The 20,040-nt window shown below is 42.4% G+C and overlaps 1 pseudogene; it reads right to left on the bottom strand.

The window, feature by feature from the left end:
• Positions 1 to 242: 242 nt before the first annotated feature.
• The window catches only part of LOC109924683, a 27,073-nt pseudogene continuing 7,275 nt past the window's right edge, over positions 243 to 20,040 (bottom strand).

A 20,040-nucleotide genomic window follows, 5' to 3' on the forward strand; every position in this document is an offset into this window, starting at 1 on the left:
CAACTGGAACTGGACCTAGCTCTGGACCAGAGTGGTGGTGATGGTTGGGAGGGGTGGGGGTGGTGGGGGGCAGTGCAGGATGGAGAGAGCAATTTTCGATGTGAAGATCACTATGAGAAGCTTGGACTGTTCTACAGGGAGGATCAGAACTCCTACCATTTTCTGACACCAAACATGCCAGTCATGGGTTCAGAGGTTCAGGGAAATGTGGGAAGAGAATGCTGGCCACCTGCTGGTCACTGTTATTCTCTGAACATTTCTGATGTACTCCGCTGGTCTCTGCTGATCTCCGTCTGTCTCTTCTGCTCTCTGTTAACCTTTGTTGGTCTCTGCCAGTCTCTGTTGCTCTCCGACTACATCTGCTGGTCTCTGTTAGGCTGACCACTCTGTCTCTTCCTCCAGAAACCAACTCCCGTGATGATCCCAAGAAGAGTGAGGGAGATGGCCGATGCTCCGGTCATAGTTCCCAACTTAATGGCTCCATGTGATGTACGCTCTGTTGACACATACAGTTCACATTAAAGTAATATCAATAAATAGTAATTTAAAATTAAATTCATGGTGTACTTCAATAAACTGCAAACTAGTGCTCTACATGCACCATCAGAAAGATCATTTAAATTTACGTGTCACCTTTCAAGAATGTAGGATTAACTTTAGTCTTGGTACAGGACTATGGGGAAAAAGTGGGGCAATGGCCTAATGGGATTGACATAGGGTTATTGAAAGGGTTTAAGAAATAATAATTTAATAAATTAACTTACAGAGCAACACAGTTTCGAACGTCTAGCTGTAGGTAATTCACAAGGAGACAAAACTGTTAGTTAAACAATACAAGGGACCATTTATTTTTGAAGCCAACTTTTCTTTCAAGATAGCAAAGGAATAATATTGATAGTGCCACAGTCAAACCAAGAGTGGTTTATTCATTGAAACTCTGGGCCTAGAAGGAAGTCATTAAAACATCAGAGGGATCAGTCAGGGGAAGGTAATTAAAAGCCAAAAGAACTACTGATGCTGTAAATCAGGAACAAAAGCAAAGTTGCTGGAAAAGCTCAGCAGGTCTGGCAGCATCTGTGAAGAAAAAAATCAGAGTTAACATTTCAGGTCCGGTGATCCTTCCTCAGAACTGTTCTGAGGAAGGGTCACCGGACCCGAAATGTTAACTCTGATTTTTTTCTTCACAGATGCTGACAGACCCGGGGAAGGTAATTGATATACGCAGGTCAGGCATGAATGATTATATAAAGACAAATTGGAGCCTACAGTGTCCTCATGACCTGATAATATATATGTGCCCTTACACTAAACATATATTACAATTAGACAGGCATAGCTATGTAGATTAATTGCACTCATATTCTGTGTATGATGTAAACCTAATCAATAGTAATTATTCAACTTCAATAACTACACCTCTTAATTGGTATGTGTTATTTTCTTGTGACCACATCCAAGAATATAACTGCTTCTGTGATCTTTTGTTTGGGGTTTCCAGCATTTCATTTTTAGATAAACTGGAGTTCCCTTGCAAAGGCTAAGTCATAGAGGCCATTTTCAAAATTCTATCAGTCTCTGTCTGGTCACTCACTGCAGGTAAAAGTCATAGGATAGTAGGGCCAATACCAGACCCTGGAAATTCCTGCAACAGTTACAACCATAGCACAGGAGAGTGGAATTTCATTGATACACAGTTATGGGGCAGATAGTGGGACCATGGGATGAGTTTGTAATTAATACAGGGCTATGAGTAGACAGCACACAAGTTGAATATATTTGGGATTGATACAGGGTGATAAGGAGAGAACAGGAGAGTGGCATTTTCTTGGGATTGATGCAGAGTTTTGGGAAGAGAGTGGGACCGTGGAATTAGTTTGGGATTAATTTAACAAATATTACAATCACAATGGTCCAAGTATCTGTTCCATGATCTAATCAGTCATAGGGATATACAGACATAGGGCCTAAGAACAGGAGTAGGCTATTTGGTCCTTCAAGTCCACTCAAGTATTCAATAAGATCATGACTGTGGTCTCATCTCTGCTTTCCATTCTGCTTCTTTGTCAACCAAACATCTATCTAACTCAGCCTGGAATAAATTTAAAGACCTAGTCTCCACTACCTTCTGGAGAAGAGAATTTCACGCTCTGACTACATTCTGAGAGAAGTGGTGACACCACACATGACGTTCTGGGCACCATATAAGGGCAAGTATATATTAGTCTTGTACTGCGAATAACATGGATTGACCTTCAGTAATATAGGCTTGAGAGAAGTTTGGAAGTCTCTTCTATAAAAGGCCACTGATGCCACAATAATTTGCAATTTGAATACACAACACTGACAGGTTTTTGTTATCCAAAGATGTAGGAATTGTAACGAGGTCAGGCAGATGGACCTCATAGAATATGAGTTCCCTGATTGGGGCATGTTAACGTGGTCCAATCAGGGACCCCTGGCTGAGGAATATAAACAGGAGTGCCAAAGGTTGTGTTCAGTCTGAGAGCTGGCTCTGAGGAAGCTGGATCAAGGTCAAGGACTTTCCTTGTGTAAATAAAGGGTGTATTGGTGATGGTATACTGGCCTCTGTGGAGTTATTTCAAAAGAAGTAAGTGCCTACTAGTAATGGTCACTGATCAGTCACTGAATAGAAAAGCAGGCTCAGGTGGGATATCCCCATTGCTATTTCTCTCTATCAATAGAGATGCTGAAATATCGCTGAATACTAACATTTACTGGTCTCATGGCTGTTGGTTTAGCTCAATTAGCTGGATAGTTGATTTGCAAAGCAGTGTGACACTAACAGTGAGGGTTCAATCCCCACACCAGCTGAGATTATCAAGTAGAATGTTGCTTCTCAATCTTTCCCATAGCCTGAGGCATGGTGGCCCTCAAGTTAAATTATCCCCATAGAGTCATACAGCATGGAAACAAACCCTTCAGTCCAACCAGTCCATGCTGAGCATAATCCCAAAATAAACTAGTCCCACCTTTCTGTGCTTGGCCCATATCCCTCCAAATATTTCTTATTCATGTACTTATCCAAATGTCTTTTAAATGTTGTAACTGTACCTGTATCCACCATTTCCTCTGGAAGTTCATTCCACACACGAACCACTCTTTGTGTAAAAAAGTTGCCCCTCATTTTTTTTTTAAATCTTTCTCCTCTCGCCTTAAAAATATGCCCGTAGTCTTGTTCACCTTATCTATGCCCTTCATGATTTTATAAACGTCTACAACATCACCCCTCAACCTCCTACGCTACAGTGAAAAAAGTTCCAGCCTATCCAGCCTCTCCTCATAACTCAAACATCCCATTCCCAGCAACATCCTGGTAAATCTTTTCTGAACCCTCTCCAGCTGAACAATATCCTTCCTATAACAGGTCAACCAGAACTGGACACAGTACTCCAGAAGAGGTCTCACAAATGTCCTGTACAACTTTGACATGACGTCCTAACTCCTATAGTTAATGGTCTGAGCAATGAAGGCACGCTTTCTAAACACCTTCTTAATCACCCTATCAATATGTGATGCAAATTTCAAAGAATTATGTACTGAACCCCTAGACCTCTTTGTTCTCGAACACAACCCAATGCCTACTTTTAATTGTATAAGTCCTGCCCTTGTTTGTTTTACCAAAATGCAAAACCTTGCATGTCACCAGTCAGTAATGAGAGGTCAACCTTATGGTCTGGTAAGACTGTAGTGACTTGACTTGACTGGTCTCACATCTTTTAGAAAATAATCTTACTATCACTGACCATGACGGATGAAACGAGTTCTCTCCGAACTGGGCTGAACACCCAGGCCTACAGGAAGAACTCTGCACCAGTCAACTTGGTACTTACCCCAGGGTACATCGAGCTCCTGTACGAGGCTGGTATGCTCAATATGACAGGAGTACCTCTCCCCATCATCTCGACTGAGTTTGAACGTCTTCATCACCCGATACGTCTCATCTTGATAGGGGATCACGTCAGTGGATTCAACGTCAAGGACCACCAGTCCATTCCTCAGCCATGTCACCTCGATATCCCCAGGATAAAAGCCCATCACAAGGCAGGAGAGTCTCAGGGCTCGCTCACCATCAGTCCTGCTCCCAATGAACACCTCAGGGCTGACTGAGAGAGTTAACCAAAGACTAAAATCACTGATAAAAAAAAGTCACCAACCTGTTTCCCTCTCTCCAAATTTACACAGCAGAATTGCCAGGCCCTTCCCCTTTTAGTTCAGACATTTTCTTTCTTTGTACATTCACATGATGAGGGCATCCCTGGCTAGGCTGCATTTCTTGTCCATCTCTAATTGCCCCCAAGGAAGTTAAGAGTCAACCACATTGCTGTGGGTCTGAAGTCATGTGTAGGCCAGATCAGGTAAGGGTGTCAGTTTCCTTCCCTAAAGGACATCAGTGAACAAGATGGGTTTTTCCAACAATTGACAATGGTCATCATTAGACTCTTAATTCCAGATTTTTTTAATAATTGAATTCAAATTCCACCATTGCGAGATTTGAATCCAGGTACCCAGAACATTACCTAGGTCACTGAATTAATAGTCCAGTGATGGTACCACAAGGCTATCATTTCTCCCTAACCCACAACAAGAGTCCTGGCATCTACAAGATTTCACTTGCATATTTGTGGAAAATTCTCTTTTTAAGTTTTTAAGATTTCCCTGTTTATTATCAAAATCCTCAGCTCACACAGGTCATAGTTCAAGGATGCGGGGTGGGCCATCCAGGAATGAGGTGAGGAGAAATGTCTTTGCTCAGAAATTGGTGAGCCTGTGGAATTCTCTGCCACAGCAAACATTTGAGGTCAAATCATTGAATGTTTTCAAGAAGGAGTTAGTTATATTTCTTAGGGTGAAAAGGATCAAAGTATTTTGGGCGTATTAAGGGTACTAAGTTGGTGATCAGCCATGATTATACTGAATGGTGGAGCAGCCTTAAAGAGTCAAATGGCCCACTCCTGATTTCCTATTTTCTGTTTCTATGCCTCTATGAAAGCTTTGGACTGATGCTGACAAATGAAAGTCATGAAAGAGGAAGGTGAGAGGATAATCTAGAGGGTTTCAGAATTATGAAGGGACTTGACACAGTAGTCATCAACAAGCTGAGCAACATTATACATACCCCTCCTGGGTGTAATGTCATCCAATCACAGAACAGAATCTGCATAGTGTGGAAACAGACTATTCAGCCCACTGAGCCCACACCGACACTCCAAAGAGCATCTTATCATAGAACATAGAACATAGAACATAGAACATTACAGCGCAGTACAGGGCCTTCGGCCCTCGATGTTGCGCTGACCTGTGAAACCAATCTGAAGCCCATCTAACCTAAACTATTCCATTATCATCCATATGTTTATCCAATGACCACTTAAATGCCCTTAAAGTGGGCGAGTCTACTATTTTTGCAGGCAGGGCATTCCACGCCCTTACTACTCTCTGAGTAAAGAACCTACCTCTGACATCTGTCCTATATCTATCACCCCTCAATTTAAAGCTATGTCCCCTCGTGCTAGCCATCACCATCCGAGGAAAAAGGCTCCCACTGTCCACCCTATCTAATCCTCTGATCATCTTGTATGTCTCTATCAAGTCACCTCTTAACCTTCTTCTCTCTAACGAAAACAGCCTCAAGACCCTCAGCCTTTCCTCATAAGACCTTCCCTCCATACCAGGCAACATCCTGGTAAATCTCCTCTGCACCCTTTCCAATGCTTCCACATCCTTCCTATAATGCGGTGACCAGAACTGTACGCAATACTCCAAGTGCGGCCGCACCAGAGTTTTGTACAGCTGCAACATGACCTCATGGCTCCGAAACTCAATCCCTCTACCAATAAAACCTAACATACTGTACGCCTTCTTAACAACGCTATCAACCTGGGTGGCAACTTTCAGTGATCTATGCACATGGACACCGAGATCTTTCTGCTCATCCACACTACCAAGAATCTTACCATTAGCCCAGTACTCTGTATTCCTGTTACTCCTTCCAAAGTGAATCACCTCACACTTTTCCACATTAAACTCCATTTGCCACCTCTCAGCCCAGCTCTGCAGCTTATCTATGTCCCTCTGTAACCTGCAACATCCTTCCGCACTATCCACAACTCCACCAACTTTGGTGTCATCCGCAAATTTACTAACCCATCCTTCTACGCCCTCATCCAGGTCATTTATAAAAATGACAAACAGCAGTGGCCCCAAAACAGATCCTCGAGGTACACCACTAGTAACTGAGCTCCAGGATGAACATTTCCCATCAACCACCACACTCTGTCTTCTTACAGCTAGCCAATTTCTGATCCAAACCGCTAAATCACCCTCAATCCCATGCCTCCGTATTTTCTGCAATAGCCTACCATGGGGAACCTTATCAAATGCTTTACTGAAATCCATATACACCACATCAACCGCTTTACCCTCATCCACCTGTTTGGTCACCTTCTCGAAGAACTCAATAAGGTTTGTGAGGCACGACCTACCCTTCACAAAACCGTGTTGACTATCCCTAATCAAATTATTCCTTTCTAGATGATTATAAATCCTATCTCTTATAATCCTTTCCAACACTTTACCCACAACCGAAGTAAGGCTCACTGGTCTATAATTACCAGGGTTGTCACTTCTCCCCTTCTTGAACAAGGGGACAACATTTGCTAGTCTCCAGTCTTCCGGCACTATTCTTGAAGACAATGACGATATAAAGATCAAAGCCAAAGGCTCTGCAATCTCCTCTCTAGCTTCCCAGAGAATCCTAGGATAAATCCCATCTGGCCCAGGGGACTTATCTATTTTCACACCTTCCAGAATTGCTAACACCTCCTCCTTATGAACCTCAATCCCATCTACCCTATCCCTGAATACCTGCATTTACCATAGCTAAGCCACCTGGCCTGCACATCCCTGGATACTATGGACAATTTACCATAGGCAATCCAACTAACCTGCACATCTTTGGACTGTGGGAGGAAATCAGAGCACTCGGAGGAACACAGGGAGAATGTGCAGCCTCCACACAGACAGTTGCCCAAGGCGAGAATCAAACCTATGTCCCTGGTGCTGTGAGGCAGCAGTGTTAACCACTGAGCCACCATGCTGCCACTGGGCTAGGAGGGCACATAAAAGGGGGCGAGTGTCCATCCTATCACCTTCCTTCATCCCCATAATACAAAGTTTGCACTGGTGCTAAAATTGGAAGCCTGCCCACCATATATAAATTAAGAATCAATTGACTCTGCTAATACACCACTCATTCCATAATACAGTTGATGTGAGCTGTCCATCTCTTTTTAAGTTTTGAAAAGGACAGAAAGGCAGTATTATCTTCATTACAATTGGATAAAGCAACCATCACCACATCACAGATATCTTCTAGTCAACCTATTCAGAGATTTTAATGCACACTTTTGGAGCATATGGGATGTGCTCCCAAGCCTTAGGCCCCTGATGTAGAGACACAAACATGACACCGCAACAGCCCTATTATCATCATTGCTAATATAGCAAGAAGTTAAGGACGAGATTTATGTTAATTGGTTCATTAATAGACTGTAGATATAAAGGAGGGACATACACTCCTAATCTTTGGGCAGTTGGCAGAACGGAGGACCTCTTTGTGGGTCTACTTGTGGGCTTGGCCAGGCTGTCTATAAACACATCTAGGCAGCAGGCTGTGGAGGGGTCATCTTTGCTGACTGCCTGCTCCTCTTCCATCATTACGTTCAAGCCTGGGTGTCATTGGAGAGACAGCACACAGTGTCCATCTTGATGCCTTTAGAGAGAAGTGGGCACTGAAAGTGGTGCGATGCTATATTTTCCCCTCCATGTCCATTTTGATTTAGCCCACCACCCCCTCCCACAATCTCTCCCTCAGCTGTGACTTTGCATTGCCCTTCATGAACTTACCATGTAAATTAATTAATTGGAAAATAGATGATTTTCTGCTCGTGGTTCATATGGGCAATATGTTGATGGGGAAAATATAAGTTCAGCACTTCTGAATGAAAGAATAACAGAATAAAATAAAGTAAATAAATGAAGGAGGGACAAAGGGGCTCTTGTGGTGCAATGATAATGTGCCTATCTTTGAGTCAGAGATCCTCAATACAAGTTCCACCTATACAAGTAGTGTGTAATAACATCTCTTAACAAGTTGTGAAAAAAAAGGACTGACAAGTGGGTCCTTGTGTTGCTGTGATAGTGTCCCAACTGCTGAGTCAGGAGGTCTAATTTCAAGTCCCTTCCCCCACCCCTCTCCAGGGGTGTGTAATTAACATCCCTGAGTAGGTTGATCAGGAATCTATCTCCCCTGAGGAACTCATGCAGAGATGTCCTGGCGATGAGTTTACCTTTAATGACTACAACCATCTTCCTTAAGGGGATAAGCAGTAATATCACTAAGCTAGTAGTCCAGAGTTACAGGCTGATGTTCTAGAGAATGTAGGTTCATAACCCACCATGACAGATGGTGGAATTTGAGTTCAGTTACGCAAACAAAATTTTAACAGTGGAACTAGTATGTGGAAGAAGTCCACTAAGTCCTTCTTTTCAGATTGGAGTTGCTTTGGAAAAGAATGATTGAAACTAAATACAAAGTGAAAGGACATGACTCCTGCTAGTTTTTATTGTGAATTGAAGGAAATATGCAGACATGGATTGTGACTTTACCAAGAAAAAGCAAGGCATGGCCCAGGCACTGCTGCTTTCTATTAAAGATCAGATATAAGGAATTCTTGGAGTTGGGGGCTCAAGAATGGGACATTGATGAAAGTTGGAAAATTCTACAATGAACAAAATTGATAGGAAAGGTGATCTATGAATTGTACAAGGCACTGGCACAGTTTTCATCTAAGACCTGATCCTGAACCATACCTGTCCTCTGCAGCGCTGCTTGCCCACATTTAAGGTATGTCAGCAGCCATTTCACACAGTCCTTTTCCAACAGAGTCTTGAAGTATTTGTTCATGAAGGTGTGGAGATTCAACCGGTCTGCTAACGCTTGGAACTCTGGATTGAACGCAATCCAACTCATTCTATCCTTATTGAAAGCAAATGCGTCCTGCCCATCATATCCGAGCTTTATAAACCCATCAGTGGAATTATCAGTGTGCAATTCACAGCCACACATTCCTTGGATGAAGAAAAGGCCTGGAGAGACCATTAACATTCAAATCAATTCACAATGTGAAAATGGTTCAGTCATCTAGATACAAAACAGCTTATATTTCTATGGCCACTTCAATACAAAATGTCCCAAGGTACTTCAGGAGTATGATTTACCGAGATTCCCTCCCCAACCCTCCCAAGCTCCACAGAGGATACTGGATGCCTGTTATAAAGAAGTCAGTTTCCAGTGGTGCCTTAAAGGAGGAGAAAGACATGAAGACTGACAGAGGTGGAAAGCTTCATGCAAGTAATTCCAGAGAAGCTGCATTCCTCTGGTGGCAGACTCAAGGATAAGAGGCGCCAGATCAAAATTCAAACTAAGTCATTGAGTACTGAAACCAGGATGCAGTTTTTCACAAAAGCGGTACATCCTAAGGTGGAGATCTTGCTTTCAATTAAGATAGTATTTATTAAATCCAATTGTGATTTAGAAGCTGAAGTTCATGATGATTGGAAGTGGTTGAGATGACTAGTAGGGGTACATTATAATAGAGAAACACAAGAGAGAGGAAGGAATCTGTGGATATGCTGATCAGGTGAGATGAAATTGAGTCGGAGCAAACTAACCTGGAACATAAGTATTTACTTAAACCCAGATCAGCCAAATGGCTTCTCCCATTGGAGATCAATCAGATATTCAAATTCTGAGACAGGAACAATTATGTTCAGTGAGGGTATCAAACAGTAGAAAGTGAACTCAAGTCAATGAGTGTCAAAAACAGGTTAAGCATGGATCTACATGAGTGGCAGATAAGATATGAAAAGCTGGAAGACTTTATTCAGTTCTTATATTTCAAAACAGTTGTAAATTGAGATTGCATTCACATGTTTTACTACCTTCTCACAGACATTAATGATTGGCAGAGATGTGCAATAAATACCAGTATCCATCCCAAGAACAAGTTTTAAAATATTCTGTGGTACTCAACTCTTATCGTAGTTGTAAGTGACTTAGTATTTACATCAACAAAACAGGCTGTTTAATCCAATAGATCAATGAGTTACATACATCTGAGCACAAAGCATGATTGATCTACAGAATAAGCTGCTGAGATACTCAATGTTTGTGAATTGAAATGTTAAAAAAGGATCTGGCATATCTCAAAGGTTAGCACTGACTGGTGATATTAACCATTGTGGTCTCCTGCAACTCCTGCAAATCTTTATGACAGTGCCAGAAGAAGTTCCTCAAGGTTTCACTTCCTGCACATTTGAAATCATGCCAAAATTCTTTGGTGATCATTACATAAATCTGCAATGACATTAAGCTGATGTTGTCACCACACCAAAGTGGTATGTCAGCTTGGTGGTATTTTGAGCACTGCATCATCAGCGGGTCAGTCCTGATGGGTACTTCCCCTTGGAGCATCAGCACTGAGAGAGAACTGCACTATCAGGCTAAATGTACTGAGTAAGTGCTGCATTGACAGAGGATTAGAACTGAGGGAGTGCTGCATTGTCAGAGGGTCAGTACTGAGGGAGAGCTGCACTGTCAGAGGGTCAGTACTGAGGGAGTGCTGCACTGTCAGTGGGTCAGTACTGAGGGAGTGCCGCACTGTCAGAGGGTCAGTACTGAGGGAGTGCCGCACTGTCAGAGGGTCAGGACTGAGGGAGTGCCGCACTGTCCGTAGATCAGTACTGATGGAATGCTGCATTGTGAAATGAACAGTGCTTGGGAGTGCTGCAATTTCAGAATTACAGTAAAGTACTGAATGAGTGTGGCACTTTTCGAGGTGGAGTACTGAAGACAGCTTCACTGTCTGAAAGGCAATACTGAATGCTGCCTTGTCAAAAATGCCATCATATAGATTATTTAAAACAAGGTTCTCCCTGTTCAATCAAGCTACTGAGATGCTGGTGGTTTCACTTCTTGTACGCAAACAAAAGCAAGTGAATCACCTCACTGATTTTGCTGTGCACTAATGCCTTCTGCGTTATTCCCAGAAAGTGACAACATCCAGCTAATTCCATGTCTGGTACTGTGTGTGAAACAGTTCAGGATGTTACTATGACACTGTCTCAATACAAATTAGTTACTTTGTCGTTGTTGTGAAAACACCTACCAGAACCTCCATGGTGTTGTTGGTAAAATATCTCAATGTTTCCTTTAACAAGACCGTGTAATCCTGCCATTGTGATAGTCATCGTGGCCCAGTGATCCTTTGGGAAGGATTGCGCCATCCAGTGTTGTCTGGGTATGCACAACTCCAGTGTGCTGTCGAAATAAATTATGTGGTAGTCATCTAGCATCGCCAACAAACTGTACTCAGGCAGTTCAGCCTGGCCAAGGTTCAGTAAGTAGTAAAATGTGAGGACGTGAAAATCTGAAGGATTACAAAGAGGAAACAGTCTTATAAACGTCATTGATTGTAAAATAACTGTGAGTATGGCACAGATCAATGTTCAACTTGAATATAAAAAATAAAAGCAGGAATAAGCCAGGTTACTCCTCCAACTGCTTGCTAATCAAGAACATCATGACTTGATTCCATTTTCCTGTCCGAACCCCACCTCGTGTGTGTTCCTTCCTATTTTAGACTCAGTTTAAGTCCACGTTAAATCTACTCCACAACGTTCTTATAAAGATTTCCAAAGAGCATAGTTTGAATATTTGATCATTTTGTACCTTGTTAAGGAGGATATCAAGGTGATTGAAACCTGGTGATAGATTTTTTGCCCAGGTCATTCCTGAGCATGGTGGGCCTGAGCAAGGAGGGCAGATTGAGATTCTTTTCAGTGAGACTGAGATAGTTGAAGGGCTCTGATGGAAACGTCTAAACTGTCAGTGAGGGCAGAAACTAACCATCATTAAAACAAACACAGGGTGGGATTTGGAGTATTTATATTGACAGTGAGGGGTACAGAAATCAGGATTTCCTGTCTTCTCTTGCAATGGAAACCAGATAGTCATGTTAAAAAAATTCCACTTGCATGATTCTACCACCACAGATTGGTACAGGTGATCCCAGCTGATGTTATTTTTGGACAAGTCAGATCCCAGTTGAGATCATGGACTGGAATCTGACTTGATAGATCATATTTTTGTTTCATTCTAGGTAATTGAGGTGGTCTCTCACAAATACAGAAATATGAAATGTTGCATAATTTGTTATAGCAAAACCACAGAGGTTTATTACGCAAATTAAACAGAGGCAAAATAGAATAAACTAATAAATCTATTTACTTATAAAACAAATTCAGAGTTTTTAACACACTGTAAAACTATAACCCCATTAATGCTTCTTTCAGGGTGGCTTTCACGGTAGCTCAGTGGTTAGCACTGCTGTCTCACAATGCCAGAGACTCGGGTTTGATTCCATTCTCAGGTGACCGTCTGTGTGGAGTTTGTACATTCTCCCTGCATCTGTGTGAGTTTCCTCCAGGTGCTCTGGTTTCCTCCCACAGTGCAAAGATGTGCAGGTTAGGTGGATTGGCCATGCTAAATTGCCCATCTAGTGTCCACAGATGTGTAAGTTAGGTGGATTGGCCATGGGAAATGCAGGGTTACAGGGATAGGGTGTGGGGTGATTCTGAGTGGGATGCTCTTCAGTGAATCAGTGTGGACCTTTTGGGCTGAATAGCTTGTTTCCACACTGTAGGGATTCTAAGTTTCACAAAACAAACAACACCATTTGAAGTGCTGAACAGCAACCTTTGTACAGTACACAAACCAGAATCTGTTTCCCTAATACTTACATAGATTTAAGATAACTGACTTAACTCCTCGATGAGAGACATTGATAGCTTCTTTCTGGAGCTCATAGCTAACATACACCTGAGCTTAAATATACTCAGCTTCAAGAAGTCTCTTAAGGGTTTTATCCCAACATATTTGGTTTGGGATTATCACTAACTCATTACTGTATGGTAATCTGGCTTCATTATACTCTCCCTTTTGAAGGAGCACTGCTGTTTGCAACCATCTTCATCAAAGAACCACCTGATTCCAAATAGAACTGAGACCATAAGTCTCCCTTTAAGTTAAGTCTCTGATCACCTTAAAAAAAACCCGACCTTTATGTATTTCATAAGCTTTGAGGTACAATTGCCGATCTTAATAGTTTGTAAATTCCTAAAGTAAATAGAAAGCGTTTAGGCTGCCTATGTAGCTCACAACATGGCTACAGAAATGCAAGTTAATTAGTAACACAAAAAATTCCAAACTCAAATTGCAGTATGACATTGTCCAATATATGCCCATTTATTAAAAATACATACTAAGATGATTATCTCTGACACTGCTTGAAGTATTGTCAGTTCAGCAGCTAATTCTCTCCATAAGCAGAAACACAAGTTCATTTTGGCCTTGACTCATTCAGAAACTGTAATAAATGGCAGTAATTGCTCAGAAACAAAAAAAAAATCCTTGGGCCTAACCAACAGATTAAACGGTGTCAAAGTTTATTGTGTTTCTGCGAGCTGAAGAAGGAAACAAAGGACAAGATTAGAATCTATACCAAATTTCAGTGTCACCCTGCTAGTGTAGCAGGAGGAGGTTCAGAAATAATTCACATTTATAAGGGACCTGTCACAACCTCAAAAAAGGCCCCAGAGCCATTGAAATATGTCCGCTGTCTGATCACAGGTGTCTTGTGAGAAACTTCATTCCTTTTGTGAAGTGATTTGATTCCAGAGCATTAAAATATGAGACTAGGTTGTACAGATTAGATTAATTCTCCCTTTAGGAGTGAAGTGTGACAGGTTCTGTAAATTAGGTGATTAAGAATTTTGTAGAATGGGTAGAGCGAAAATTATAGCAGTCGGTAATAAATGCTGCTTATTTTCCAGTGAAGTTGACATCCAGTTATCAAATTTAAAGAAACTTCTCAAGAGGGTGAGGCCTGAATAAGGCACCAATGATTTTAGAAAGCATTTTGTCATGCTAAGGAAACTAGAAATCTGCAACACATTATCTGCAAAAAGCAATTGAAGCTGAAGGGTCAGTTACTTGTTTGAGAACAGATTGAGGGCATTCTGTTACAAAAAGAGTTTGTATAAAAAGGACCAGGAGTAGGCCATTCAGCCCTTTGAGTCTGCGCTGCTATTCAATATGATTATGGGTGATCATTCAACTCCAGAACTCTGTTCTTGCTTTCTCCCCATACTGTTTGATCCTTTTCGCCCTAAGAAATACATCTAACTCCTTCTTAACAACGTTCAATGTTTGGGTCTCAACCACTTTCTGTAGCAGAAAATTCCACAGGCTCACCACTTTCTGAGTGAAGACATTTCTCCTCATCTCATTCCTAAATGGCCTACTCCATATTCTTAGACTGTGACCCCATAGTTTTGTATTCCCCAGTCATCAAGAATACCATTCCTGCATTTACCCTGCCTAGTCCTATTAGAATTTTATAGCTTTCTAAGAGATCTCCCTCAATCATCTAAACTCCAGGGAATATAGTCTTATCCGATCCAGTCTCACTTCATATGTCAGTCCTGCCATTCCAGGAATCAGGCTGGTAAACCTTTGTTGCATACCCTCCATAACCAGAATGTCCTTCCTCAGATAAGGTGATCAAAACTGCTCACAATACTCTCCAGGTGTGGTCTCACCAACCCTTTACAATTGCAGAAATGCATCACTGATCCTGTATCTTCTCGCCATGAAGGCCAACATACCATTTTCCTTATTTACCACTTGCTGTGCCTGTTTGAGAGTTATGGAACCAAAGTGAGTACATGTGGTTAAGTTAAAGATCTGCCACAATATAACATGGAAAAGGCTCAAGGGAGACATGTTTTGATTGTATGCAACGGGTCACATTAATACACCATTCTTTGTGTACACAGAGACGCTGTGCAGAAAGGAAACCACAAAAGGGCAGTCAGATGGAAGACGGTCCACGATTTTGTATTCTGGAGGAAGGAAGACTCAAGACAGATGGATTGAAAGAGGGCTGGAACATTAGAGAATGGAGGTGTAACCACCAGAACAGAGTTAATAGGGATGGGTGGGGAAAGTATAACCCAGAGTTGGAGCAGTGAAAATAGTAAGTAGGGACATGAGACTGGACAGGATGCAGAGCTGGCAAGCAAGGAGGCCAGTGAGTACCTTAAAGAAGTGAGGAAAATCAACCCTAAAATGTGGTTTGAAAGGAGTTGATGAGTCTTGAAAAGGAATGAGGTGTAGAGGACAAGGAAGAAATATCCAGTCAAAACAAGCCCACCAAGTCCAATCTAGCCTCATTAGACAAGCCGCTCATTCAAGGTATCAATGTAGTAAACCTCCTCTGAACCCCCTCCAATGTATTTACATCCTTCCTTAAGTGGACAACACACAGTATTTGAGATGTGGTCTCACAAAAGCTCTGTATACCTGAAGCACAACATATATATTTAGTTTCTCATGTAATCATGACCATTAACCTTCTCAATTACGTGTTGTACCTGCATGTTAACTTTCTGTCAGTCATACATAAGAACATCAAAGTCACTGCATGTTTCAGAATTCTGTAGTCACTCTGTGTCTTAGTGATTCCCTCCTTTTTTGGTTTTCCTGCCAAAGTGAACAATTTTGCATTTTCTAATGACATACTTCTTCTGCCAGATTCTTACGCAGTCAATCAACCAATTTGCATCCTTCTACAACTCCTTGAGCTGGAAATTACCTGAAATTGGCATTTTAGGTATATGCCCCATGAAGCCTAGCAGGTTTTTATTTGATTTGATTTATTATTGTCAAATGTATACAGTGAAAGTATTGTTTTGCATGCTATATAGCTTTTGTCCCAAACTCACCTCTTTAGCTATACACCACTTCCTTACAGCACCCAGCTCATTCTATTCTCCCACTCACCATAAGCAGAGATATTTGCCACTGCCAGGATATCTCATGGTCCAAGGCATTTGACATCTTTGTAGCCCAACGGGTCAATTGCTGGCAGTCTAGAGTTCCCCTTTACCTTGCACATTGCAGGATAGCAACTAATAAACTGCTCAGGCCACATGGAGTACACAACTAACATGCAGGGTTTAAAATGAAAGGGGAGAGATTTAAAATGGACCTAAGAGCAACTTTTTCACACAGAGGGTGCTACATGTATGGAAGGAGCTGCCAGAGGTGGTGGTCAAGGCGGGTACAATTACAACATTTAAAAAGCATCAAGTTGGTATAATAGTAGGAAGGGTTTAGAGGAATATGGACCAAATGCTGACAAATGGAACTAGATTAATTTGGGATATCAAGTTGGCATGGACGAGTTGGACCGAAGGTTCTGTTTTTGTGCTGTACATCTCTATGACTCTAAGTGTACATTTGTATATCTACCACTGTTTAACCACGCACAGCTTATCTGTCTTTACCACATCCCATCTTAATGTCCTTTCTAATTCAATGCTATCATTCTCCCAATCCCCAGTGTTGCCCAATATTTTATATTGTTGAATGTGGGACGATTAAGGAAAAGATTTCAATGCTTCAGACGTTTCACTTCTTTCAGTAATAGCAAAAGCAAACAGAAATCAAACAAGCAGAAGCTGCATCTGACTCCTGGAAGAGATAGGAATTGCTTGCTTTTTGAGCTTCAACAAATTTACAATCATTGACTGATCACTGCACCCGACTCACGTCAATCGGAACTGGATGTCATTTAAATCCTGTTTGGCTGGTAGCACCCAATACTGCTCAATCACCGCAGTTGGTGATTTTCCTCCTGTTCAAAGTCCAAATCTTCCTTCTTAGAAGACAATTGCCATCCTTCCAGATCTTCAGCCTCCAACACATCTCCTTTTAGCCTGTTCCAGTTCTGCTGTCCACAGCATGTCAGGATTAACGTATGCTGTCCAGAGCTACCTCAACGCTTCCCCAGACTGATCGTAAAAGTGGAACCCCATCTTCAGCAGGCCTATTGTGTGCTCCACCACAGCCCTTGTTGAAGAGTGTGCTGTATCATATCTTGTCTTCACCTCAGCCAGAAGTTTGCTTAATGGAGACATCAGTCATGGTCACCGCGGGTTGCCCTTGTCTCTGGGTAACCATTCTTGCCAGGCTTCTGGCCATTGAAATGCAGCAGGAACATAAAAGTTCTCAAGGCACCACAGCTGCTTCCAGCATATCTGGACTACAGGTGATTTGTATTTCAATGAGTTGGAAGCCTTTTCAATTGATTAACACAGTCATGACATATGTACAGTCTATTGTATGTTGCACTTCAGGAAGGCCCATTGTGTAGGCTGCGGAATTGACATAGTTATGGGGAAATAAAACGAAAGAGTGTGATCTGGTACAAATTGCATAGGAATGGCCTTCATCCATTTGTGGATTGAGGACTGAAAGGCTCCAAATCGGGACCCAATACTCCTTGGAAGGAACCAGCTGCATCAACATCCAATGGAGCTTCAAAGGAGGCCAAATAGCCTCCAGGATTGGATGACCGCCCAGCCCTCCTCCAAGTCCTGCTCCAATAGTTGGAAAAGTTCTATGAGAGCATCAAGGGACAGCTTCATCCTTGTGGCAACACTACACCTTCCACATTTTGCAGCAAATAGAAACAAGGACAAACAATTCTGGCCCTTCTCTCTCTCCTGCGAATCAGGATTGCTCATCTGAAAGCTGTTCAGCAGCCCCTGGAGGTTCTTGCTTGTCCTGGGCTTACTGGTGTATCTGTTCCTCCTCCATCTCTCTGCGCCACAGTGACACCTCAGCAATAGTGACAATAACCCCTGCTCTAGCCTGATCCATCGGCCACAGTTTTAATGAAACTGGACAATATCAGAAACAGAACAGGTCCTTAAGTGATGTGAGTCGCTATTAAATGATGCTTCAGCTTCATAGAGGGAGGCATGGAGGACTACAACAAGGAAGATCATAGAATACCTGTATATTAAACTCTGACATGGGACCTTATTCAGATGAATGAAGCAAAGAGATAGTACGAGATTATAAATGCTATATAAGTACTGATACATTGTGCTCCCAACCCTACATCATCTAGGAAAGGGCAAATTGCATGTATGATCGTACTGGAGTGTATTTACAGTCCAGGGTGAGAGGGAGTTAGCTGCTTGCCCTTGTGTAGCCTATTAGATCATACATTAGCTTCGAGCTTGTCATCTGTAGGTACCGCCTTTAACGTCCCCTTGATTACTTCTGTTTTATAAAGATGGCTATATTCAGTCAGAAATGATATGATCAGGATTGCTCGTGACTGGGATTTGAACACCACACAATTGGACTTTGCTTGCATTTCACATGTCTGATGCTGTGAATACAGATATACCTGTACTCTGCAAGTACATGATTAATGCAATTACCCTTGAAAGGCCACCCATTGCTCAGAAATGGACCATTGTGTGTTAGAACAGAACCAAAACACTGATTCCACCCATTCTGGCTGTGGTTGCAGCCATTTTCCACTTGCAGTTCACATTAGGAATCGAGTGAATGTGGAACAGCTTGGCACAGTGTGTTGCGGGCTCAATATGGGAATCAAGAGAGGCCTACCCCATGCCCGCTCCCCCAACTCTATAGAATCTCCATATTGCTTTCTTCCTGCCACTTCCTAGATGGTCCATTGAGCCCTCACCCTCCACTTGTTTCCATCTACTGCCTGGAAATATGTCTGCAACTGTCATCCTTACTGATTGAACCATGTCCCTACAGTTTGGGCCAGCCCCCTATCATGCTCCACAGTCCTCTCATCAAGGCCATATTGGAAGCAACTGTTGGATAATACATCTCCCACAATATTTCATGTCCTCCTCTGCATGATATTTCTCCCCTCCTTATGTGTCCCATTTCCTCCCTTCATCCTCCTTGTCACCTTGGTTCCAATCCTCAGAATTAACTTTTCCCATTTCCCTCCCAAAGTAGGGTCCCCTGATAGCTTCCCCCCGCCACATCATTTTCATTATACTGAACCCAAGGACTGACTATGGCCTATTCCCCTTACTGATATGAAGGAATAGCCCCAAATGATTACTGACCAGGCTCTGAATGATCTCTGTGACGTTCCCCAAATGCCTTACAGTGAATCCACAGACATGAACCTGTTGGACTGACAATGGGCCACTTCCCGAACTGTAGCAATTCAGAGTCCCGACCCTGACTGCCCCAAATGGATGACTGATCATGCCCAAGTACTTGAACTGCGAATAGACAGCTTCTCCCGAACCACATTTGAGTGTCTGAGGACCACTCCCCTTAAACTTTCAGCCATAACTATTTGGTTAAAGCACTCACAGCATGTTTGCTGTGCAGTCTGCTGGTGCATGCTATAGCTGTGAAATTGACATAGCATGGTGCCATGCAGTAACATGTGTACCCCATAAGACCATAAGACATAGCAGTAGAATTGGGCCATTCAAAAGTGCAGCTGAAGGGTGAAGTGCAAAAATGCAAGACAACGACATCAAAGCAGACACAAAGTGAATGACTGCTAACAGAACAAGTGAGCAGACCCTCAGATGCAGCCAGGTCCAGTCCATGTGATGGGCGCTATCCCTACACACAACGTGTCTTTGCAGTAGCCTTCCAAAGAAAGGTGTTGGTGCATTCCAAATGCAACATTAAAGTGCAGTAAGTGCAAAGATGATCAAAGTAGTTCGATATCAAACTCAGCAGATGGGGGCCCGTGCATTTGATGCCTTTCAAGTGAGTCCAAGACAAACATTTAGAGGAGCTGGCAGCAAGCTGGAGCTGCTAGATATCTGTTCTGTCCTTTGTGTTGGGAATTGTGCACCTCCTGTGAAGCTGGAATCTGTATGCTTCACTCTTACTAAAAACCCATGATCTGTATGTCCTTGAGATAGTGGGAACTGCAGATGCTGGAGAATCTGAGATAGCAAGGTGTAGAGCTGGATGAACACAGCAGGCCAAGCAGCATCAGAGGAGCAGGAAGGCTGACATTTCAG

Source organism: Rhincodon typus, chromosome 35 (genome assembly GCF_021869965.1).
Source record: "Rhincodon typus isolate 14 chromosome 35, sRhiTyp1.1, whole genome shotgun sequence".
NCBI classification, from domain to species: Eukaryota; Metazoa; Chordata; class Chondrichthyes; order Orectolobiformes; family Rhincodontidae; genus Rhincodon; species Rhincodon typus.